Consider the following 10491-nt stretch of genomic DNA (forward strand, 5'->3'; position numbering starts at 1 on the left):
TGGAGTGACGATGATGGCAGTGTTTGACACATGCTTACTCTTACAGTGTGAGGACATGCATAATGCATGGGGCTTTAGCTCTGCTTCTCTGTTATCTGGAGTCTCACTCCTGGGCTCTTCCTGAGTGGGATGCCATATCAAATTCCTGGAGGCCCTGCTTCCTCAATACGAGCGTGTAAATCTTTGCAGGCAGCCTGCACGTGCACACACACACTCATGCACATGGCCCAGACCTGCTACTACACTGCTCTTGCCTCATTTAAGTTTTTCTATTGATAACAATTACCCAAGATTATGTTTATATATAGAAAATGTTCTCAGCTTGACATCTGCTGCAGATGCTCTGCACATTTCACTAAACCTATACTTACACCAAGTTAATCGTATTTATTCGCATTTTGTTTCTGAAAAGTAAGAAAACATATTTAAGATTCAAAGTGACATTGATGTGATAGTATGATGTGTTCTTCATCCCTGTGTAGCTCACACCATATCCATATTGTATGGAGGACTTGTTGTCATGAACTTAAAGTAATAGAATCAGCATCATCCTCTTGGTGGTGCCTTCTCAGGCTCATTTGCCTGTACACTCACATAATGTTTTATGGCTCCTTTGTGACTTAAACTCCTTTAATATGGACCTCTGACAGATATGGGCCAATAAGCACCTAAAATGAAGTCTCTGTTAACATTTTAGAGCACATGGGTTCACCGTCTGTGTATTTGGCAGCTAAGAATTATATTTGTGTTTTTGCCAATAGAGCAAGGCAGCAGGATATCATATTACTTTGGACTTAGTAAGTTTGTTAATTGGTTTGGTGAGGCATGAAATCCTAATTAGATGATTTCTTTGTTTTAAATTAGTCAAAAATGTGGTTGTTTTTTGTAACTGTAAATTCAGTGATAGTATTTTGAAAAGTCCAGCAACAACAACCCATTTAAATTCAAGGTGCCAAACTGTCTGCTCATATGGGATATTCATACTCCATCTCAGTGACAGCAGGAGAAATATAGTCGTGTAATTGGCGCTTGTCTCCAGCATCAGTCTGCCTTTGTCTGAAGCGTGTGGGTGGACAGCCACAAGCCAACAGCTTATTGTTATTTAGTGCACTTTCTGTTGGACTCCTGGCCTGGCTTCGCTCACACATTGCTTTTGGACACAGTGAGCTCACACACTGCGTCTACAGCTTGGGCCCCTGTCTGTATCACCTCTGTACAGTGGAAGAGTGCTCCTGGGGCTGGACCTGCATCAAAGAGCCGGAACAAGGAGCGGAAATGATTTGGCAATCTTTGAATGTCTCTTTGGGCTATCATCAAAGGAAACCTATGAAGATAGTGTGTTGTTTTGGAGTTTTTTCCCCTAACACAAAACTGACCATTATGAGATTCAGACTTTAATTGGCTTGTCATAAATAGGCCTACAATATTTGATTATATATTTTTTGTGAATGAAAATGAATCATAACATACATTTCTACTTTAGTAAACTATTAACATTACTTCTAGTTTGTTTACTTGAGTTATTTTACATTTATTTGAGATTTTGCAGCGCTGTCATTTACCCATTATGTTATTTTTGCCCAAGGAGGCCTGGTCACACTTTAACAATTGCTAAAAACCAACCGACTCCAAGACACACAAAGTACTGCAGAGGAATGCGTCTCGTATCACGGAGGCTTTCCTGGGCAGCCCAAGAAGTGTCATGTTATTTAATTACATACAGCTTTCTGGCCCTCTCTGTTTATAGGCCACCCGTATTGCAAATGTGTTATATTTCTACTTTTCAAGAAACAATATGGATACAAGCTTTTGTTTTCACAACTTTAATTAGTCTTTAATTAATATTGTCATCTCAAGAGCACCCCTCAAATTCATCTGGAAAATGTAGCCGACAGTGTTTGTAGAGGTTTTCAGGGCTCAGTTTCAAGACAAACCAAGGTGAGAGTTTGCGAGACAGGAGGAGGAGAGACCTGAAAACACAATGAAATAGATCCACGCCTCACTGGAAGCACTGCTAACATGACAAGACAACATCTGTTTTCCTAGGCCTCGCTTCTGTGGCTGCTGCTGAAATGATGTTTTATTAAGAAACTAATATTTCCTCTGCAGTGGCTGCTGATGGAGGGAGAGGTGTTGGATCACAGAAACCATATCCTTTAGCTGGGACTTACCTTGGTGATGGCCTTGTTTTTTGGCCTTATAGAAATTATGGAAAACTGAAACTAAGAGCCTTTCGGGGAATTCTGTGCAAGCTCGCCGGACAAAACACACTTCAGCCCACTATTATCTAATCTTGAATTGTAACATATACGTGCATACGATCCAGTTGCAGTAGGAATGAAGGACATAGTGACGACTAGCGCTCGTACAAATCCCCTGTGCTTGATTTCAGGGGTAGATGGCGTCGCTCTGCCACCTCACATTCTGGTTTCAGACATACAAAACCTGAAGGAGTCTCCTGGGCTGAGTGAACACCACATGAAGGCGCTCTTTGTCCTCTATGTCCGTGCTGCTCCAGTGCACCAGGGCTCTCGAACACTGCTGTAGAGGCCTGTAATGTGCAGTGTAACGCCTCTCCAGGTGTCAGCTCAAACGTGATGGTCACACAGTTGCATCTGCATGTTAAGATAGGTTTGAACCATCATAGTTTTACCTTTAATTTATTTGTGTTTGTTTCAATTGTTTGGATGTGGATTTTTTGTGTGAAATGTTGATGTATAGAAGCAAAATTATAATATTAAGATAGTACTCAACTAGTTGTAAAAACTGTCTGCTGTAGTTTGTTGTAGGGTTGACTGCACTAACCTGCCTCAGGCCAGATTGTTGTGTGTCACTCGGAATTGAGTTTTACACACTCAATTGTCGTAATGACTGTTTGAATCTGATTGGTCAAAATGTCACAACAAGCTCGAAAAATCTAACTTTTGTTACATCCAGTTTAGAGAAAAGCATGTACATCCTCCCTGAGCACAGATGTGCAGTGCTTTCTGTCTGCGTGTTTTTTACAAAATAGGCCATATTGACCTTAAAATAGGCTGATGCACGTCTGTCGGTGTTGCCATGTTTGTTTTGGTTCACTTGAGTGCTTCGCCTTTGGCTTTAGCACAAACCTCAATGCTGCTCTGTGATTGGTGCACCTGTTGGGCACTATCGCTGCAGCGGGGGCCAAGATCGATTCTCGTGAGTTTGTGGACTCACAATTAACTTGAGAATCCATCTTGCTGTGCAAGGTTAGGTTGCCACACCAACAATGGGAGTTGGTTCAACAGGTAAAATACCAGTATTCTCTCTTTAAAACACCTGTACACCTTGATTTAATATCAAGGATAGGATAGGATAAAAAAGTCACAGTTGGATATTCTTTTTCTTTTTCCCTATTTTCCCCAAATGTGTTGATAACAAGCATTAAATATTTGTAGTATAATATTAGTGGTAATATGAGTATTTTTTTTAAAAAGAAATTCCTCTAATTTACCATATATGCCCACACCCAATTCCATAAACATGAGTCTCCATATGCACACTGAATCATTCTTACCTGAGCTGTACTGCAGTGCTGCCAGTTTCACAGTGCTATAAAGATGTCAGTGTCAGGATTGGCCCCTGTGAGTCTGAGCTCTAATCCCTCTGTTGGCAGGGCCCTGTGTACAGGTCATTGACTGTATATAACCATCACCACAGGTTGATCAGGTGAACTGTCACCTCTGCGGGTCACTTTACAGCTGAGTGTACTCAAACTGGATTTCAAATGTATTTCAACTTGACTTTGACACATTGCTAACATATTACTCCATATGTTAGACCAGACAACTTTTAGCTTGAATTAGTTTCAAACTTGAGATTTTGGAAGCATAATTTGATATCAACTAAAAGGTTCTGTTATAGTTTTTAGGTTTTATTTTTTCTAAAACTAAAATGAAGTTTTTGTTGCTATTAACTGTATTTCTACATTAGCACATAGCATGCATTTTGTAATGCATGAGACTGGACTTTTCCAGTGCTCTGTGGTTCTATAGTTATCAATTACCCGCTTACAATATAAAGGCAGCAGCTATAAATGCAGCAACTTGTTTGTAATGAACAGTAATAACTATTGTGCATGACTTAGGTTTGGCTTTTAGACATAACAGTTGTGGGAACCGCTCTTTCTAGAAGTCACATGACATATTTCCAGTCTGCTGGCACTGCCAAACCAAATAGCCAGGCCAGCCAGTAGAGTCAGTGGTACGAGCAGTCAGTCTACAGAGCTTCGTTGTGTCCATTTGTCCATTTGACATTCTGCGTTAATCGTCCTATATTATACTAAATCTATTGCTTTGTAAGATTACCTCTGAAATGTAGTTTTCTTTTTAAAAAACACAAGTTGTGTTTCTTCGTTTAACCATGTTTGATTAATTCTGAGAGTAAAACTATTATCAAAGCTTAATACCTGGTCAATATTGATTAAAAGGTCTGTTTTATCACAGTGCCAAGCTTTTTCCTTAGTGTCAAAATCGAGTTTACACTGTTTGTTGGAAGGGCTCCTCACAAAACATACAATGTCTTATCACTATGTTTCTTTACTTGTTGTCCATATATTATTTAAATTTTAAACACACTGACGTATCTAGATGTTCCACTTGATACTTGGCATAGAGATAAAAATAAAACCCTATGACTAATAGTTTGTCGTACAGCAAGATAAAAAAATAAACTACTTTGATTAATAATTCTTATATAGCGTATACATTATATCTACAATGTGAAGTGTCTGAGAACAGATAAGAGTAGGAATTTGAGCTGGAATGTTTGCTGTTCTACTAAAGCTGTGTTGGACTTTCTTTCTTGTCTATAATTTCTAGAGGAACATGACGTCTTTTGCCCAAACACCTGACCTCAGCCTCGTGCTCAGTGGCAGTGCAGATTGTTGGGATTTATGACCCAAGGTGAGAGGTTCTGGCACCAGGCATTGCCCCTGCACTGACCCCCACAGGTCCCCTCTCCCCTGGGTGTTGACAGTGTTACTGCAAATTTGGACCACTGAAGGATTGGGTGTGCTTTACCCCCAATTGTTGTGACCCCCATAAACTGCAGCCTGACTACCAATAGGCCTTTCCGCTTGGAAACTCTCACCCTTTAATGGTCTCTCTAATATTAGGGCCTCTCCCAGGTAACACTAGCCCCCATGACTTGGTTTAGATGTGGGACTCTGTAAAGCAGCATTCACAGAGCAAGCCAAGGCCTCATCGTTTTATGCTGTATGTACTTTTATGTGAGTTATTTGTCTACAATAGTAGATCCCCTGATAAGATTAATTAAGACCCTATCTAGTCTGGGTTTTTTAGGTGAGCCGGTTTTTTGACCTGACCAGCCAGTCTCTTCTATGTTGTATCTGAATTCACAAGGGTCTGGAACTGGAAGGTGAAAATGCTCTGTCCTAACTTGAAATGATCCAACCACAGCCACTCATTTGTATCACGTCTCTCAAATGTGAAAGACTTCTCCTTTCGAAAATTCTTATATCATTCAGAACATATAATTTCTTTTACCTTCATTTGGTGCGTTGCTTTATGATTTTACAGAAATCCACACTGTTTCTGTTGTTGTTTTTCCCTCCTTTTATATGTAAGCAGCATTCTCTGGTTGGTTAATCCGCCTGTCAATCAAGTCTCCAGCTCAGCTCATTTTTGTAAAGCTTTGTCAAAGCACAAGGTTTTAACTGACCAGACAAATCCCAAACACTTTTCCTATTAGAGATTTAAACTGTTTATTTGCCTGCTGAACTGACTAAAACTACATTAGTTTATCAGAACCCAGAGTATATTGTTTCATACTGGGCAGTACATAAAATACTAGTATTGATAAACTTGTAGTGTTGTACCATCATTGTGTCCCTGGATAAGGCACTTAACCTCCTTAATTCCAACAACAGGCACATCCATCTAAAAAATCTAGAAGTTAGTGACTGCTGTCGAAAAAGGGAGTGGTTTTAAAAAGTTGTGTGAGGTATTAAATATGAATATAGTTGTCCATTACCCATGTAGCTATGAACAATGAGTGGCTGTTGGGTATTGACACATGTGTTTGTCTTGGTAAAGTCATTTAGTGGCCCCAGCCCTTTGTAAGCACAGGGCACATGTTTCAGACCCCTCCCTTTTAATTAGGCCCGACTGGAAAGACTGACCCCCACTCCTTGATTTTCTGCTGGACCTCCGAAAAGGTGAGTGGCTGGACTGAGAAATGAATGTAAGCATGGCATCTCCCTACCTTTGGGATTTATGACCAAATATACTGGACACACCACAGTGGTCAGCTAAAAACCATATTCAACAAGGCTTAATTTCAACGACGGACAGTTGCTTATTAAGACATTTACCATTGATTAAAAAGCGTGCCTTTTCTGGAACCAAAATATTCTCCACTGTGGATTCCAGCAGCATTTGGTTTGAATAAGGCACTTCATGTCTGACTACCATCTCAACCAAAACTATGCCTAAATTTATGCTGCACACATTAGCATTTCATTTTCACTGCTCACATAGGTGGGTGGTAATATCTCAAATTATCATATTAGAAGTAGACATAAGTACTGTATGTCACTTTAAAATCATCTTTATAGTAGTGTAATGTAAATAACTTAAACCAACTATTTATCAGGAATCAATAAAGAAATAGGAATAGATCAAATCATGTAAATTAAAATTATGTTGTCTGTTTACAAGAATTCAGTTAAGCTGCATAAGATAACATTCATGGAGAAAAGTAATCGGAAATCCACATTTATTTTAGGTTTATATTAGGCCTATAATTTTCTTGCTGTCTTGTGTCTTCATCCGATGTCCAGGTTGCCATTTCAAATCAAAAGCATAGTGCAAGCCATGTGTTATTGATTTACTTGCATGAGGCAGAACAAGGGACTATATGTATGCCAGGTATGTCGAATAAGTACAAATGTTTATTTTAAAAGCCATATTTGAGTATTGTTGTATTTGTGTTACTTGCAGATTTGGCTCAGCACCTCTCTGTCTCCATGTATCATTATATTGTGTAAATACATCAGTCTAAAGTTACAATACTATGTGTGTATGTATACCAGACTTGGAGTTCAACTGTGGTCCAGCAATGTGCATTATTTATCCAGTGACCCTTAACCAGTGGTGGAAACTAACAGTAAGTAAAAGCAGTAAACCTTTGTACTTAAGTATGTTGTGGGGCTGTCTTGGCTGACACGCCTCTTCAACATCGCGTGGCGGTCGGGGACAGTACCTCTGGACTGGCAAACCGGGGTGGTGGTCCCTCTGTATAAGAAGGGGGACCGGAGGGTGTGTTCCAACTATAGGGGGATCACACTTCTCAGCCTTCCCGGTAAGGTCTATGCCAGGGTACTGGAGAGGAGAATCCGGCCGATAGTCGAACCTCGGATTCAGGAGGAGCAGTGTGGTTTTCGTCCTGGCCGTGGAACACTGGACCAGCTCTACACTCTCCATAGGGTGCTCGAGGGTTCATGGGAGTTTGCCCAACCAGTCCACATGTGTTTTTGTGGATCTGGAGAAGGCATTCGACCGTGTCCCTCGTGGTGTCCTGTGGGGGGTGCTCTGGGAGTATGGGGTCCGGGGCCCTTTGCTAAGGGCTGTCCGGTCCCTGTATGACCGGAGCAGGAGCTGTGTTCGCATTGCCGGCAGTAAGTCAGACCTGTTCCCGGTGCATGTTGGACTCCGCCAGGGCTGCCCTTTGTCACCGGTTCTGTTCATTGTATTTATGGACAGAATTTCTAGGCGCAGTCAGGGGCCGGAGGGGGTCCGGTTTGGGGACCACAGGATTTCATCTCTGCTGTTTGCGGACGATGTTGTCCTGTTGGCTTCATCGAACCAGGACCTGCAATGTGCACTGGGGCGGTTTGCAGCGAGTGTGAAGCGGCTGGGATGAAGATCAGCTCTTCCAAGTCCGAGGCCATGGTTCTCGACCGGAAAAAGGTGGCTTGCCCTCTCCGGGTGGGTGGGGAGTCTTTGCCTCAAGTGGAGGAGTTCAAGTATCTCGGGGTCTTGTTCACGAGTGAGGGAAGGACGGAACGTGAGATTGACAGGCGGATCGGTGCAGCTTCGGCAGTGATGCGGTCGCTGTATCGGACCGTTGTGGTGAAGAGGGAGCTGAGTCGAAAGGCGAAGCTCTCGATTTACCGGTCAGTCTTCGTTCCTACTCTCACCTATGGTCATGAGCTCTGGGTAGTGACCGAAAGGACGAGATCGCGGATACAAGCGCTCGAAATGAGTTTCCTCCGCAGGGTGGCTGGGCGCTCCCTTAGAGATAGGGTGAGGAGCTCAGTCACACGGGAGGAGCTCGGAGTAGAGCCGCTGCTCCTCCACGTCGAGAGGAGCCAGTTGAGGTGGCTCGGGCATCTGTTCCGGATGCCTCCTGGGCGCCTCCCTCGGGAGGTGTTCCGGGCATGTCCCACCGGGAGGAGGCCCCGGGGAAGACCCAGGACACGCTGGAGGGACTATGTCTCTCGGCTGGCCTGGGAACGCCTCGGGGTCCCCCCGGAGGAGCTGGAGGACGTGTCTGGGGTGAAGGAAGTCTGGGAGTCCCTGCTTAGGCTGCTCCCCCCGCGACCCGGCCCCGGATAAGCGGACGAAAATGGATGGATGGATGGAAACTTTGAATTGAAGATACTTTAATACTTTTTCTTAAGTAGATTTTTTCATATAATACTTTTATAATTTTACTTGAGTTTTTTTTTTTTTTACTTAGGTATCTGTACTTTTACTTATGTAACAAAACTTAGTACTTCTTCCATCAATGCCCATAATCAGCATAAAAAGTGTATTCTTTTTACACATGAACATTGTGCTATATGATTTCTTTAAGTTGAAACTGCATACAGACCTACTATATGTGGGAATACTGATACATGTGAATTATGTGTGTAGAAGCGTGATCCGGAAGACACGTCATGAGCACAAAGCTGAACAAAGAAGCCCTTTTGTAGCTTATAGGTGCTGACAGGCTGGGGCGAGGGTGGCACTGTGGGGTGAACACCAGTATCAGGCTGGGGGGGGGTCATACATGCGAGGCAAGTGATAGAACCGTGCCTTATACCACCAGGCTGATAATGTAAAGTGTTGAGTGTTGTGTTGTTGTGTTGTCGTGACCAAGAAGTGCATGACTAGTTGAAATTTCTGCCACATTTTGAGTAAATAATGGGATGTTTTAGTCAACTTGTTGCTTCATACATCATTGGAACTCAGTGCCACAGTTTTTAACAACTATGATGTAAAATGTGTGAATTTGCCTTCTACAAAAGTGAACAGTACCAGGTAGACCAGTGTATTTTTCATTTCATAGTTGGAGTTACAAGATCTTTTAGAACTGACTGGTGTCAACATACCTGCATCTGCATCATGACTTCCTTTTTATTTAATAGTTAACAATTAATTATATAAAATAAACAGTTTAATGCAGGGAATAGGACTTGCTTATAATTTATAGCACTAAGGTATTACCCCTAATAACTGGATTATAGCTGCCAACATCTAAAGATTTTTTGGATATCAGTTAGGCTTTACAGTTGTTTGTACAATGAAGCAGAAATGTAGTTATATTTTCTTTTCTTATTGGTGAGTGGTGGACTTAAAAAAAAGGCCATTGCTAGGGATGTAACAGTAACCGAAATATCGTGAAACCGTAACGTCAAAGTTCTTACAATAATATTGTGAACCTTCACAATATATCGAATTATAATGAGTCCCTTTCTTAAATTAAGAGTAATGGGGCTGAAAAAAAAAATACAGAGGGAACTACATAGACAGTGATCCTTTGTTCCATTGCAGTGTAGACTACATTAAGAAATAACAGTTCTAAGCACTTTTAAGTCTTAGTTCTTTGGATTAAGTCTTGCCAAGGTATTTTAAGAGGAAAAAGTAGCATATTAACAGTTTTGTTAGCCTACACAAAATATAAGATAGAGATAGATGCATATTGTGAAAATATTGTACCAAGAGATTTAGATATTGTTACACCTCTAGCCATTGTGTAATACCAGTCAGAGAAGTAGCCAGTACAGTCAGTGCTGGTTAAATGCATGGTTTGTGAGTCATCAGTGATTGCAGCTGGTGGATCCTTTTCATTTTGATAGCAGAAACAGTCTTGAATTGTCTTTTGCAGCCGCCCTCCCTGCACTTATATGTGGGTCAGTGGGATAATGGGTGGTCAGAGAGTTTTCCTAAGTGGTGATTTGGGAGAGCTGAGCGTGCAAACCCAAGGAACAGGCTGCGGGCCACGCGACAGGAGCAGTGGAGCCGCTCATACAGTGTGCCTTTCACCTCCTCGCGTGCTATGCACAAAGGACAACTTATCCCACAGCCCCTCCCCTTCACCCCCATCACCCCCTGCCCTCCTGCCCCTCTGCCCTTGATATGGACTCAGCCCCTGCCACCCCATTATGAAAACTTGGCTCTGTTTCTAAACAATCATAGCAGCCCACAAAGAACGTTACATATTCAACCAGATAATATTATG

This window comes from Boleophthalmus pectinirostris, unplaced genomic scaffold (assembly GCF_026225935.1).
Source record: "Boleophthalmus pectinirostris isolate CB_2022bp ecotype Guang Dong unplaced genomic scaffold, ASM2622593v1 HiC_scaffold_17, whole genome shotgun sequence".
Lineage (NCBI taxonomy): Eukaryota > Metazoa > Chordata > Actinopteri > Gobiiformes > Gobiidae > Boleophthalmus > Boleophthalmus pectinirostris.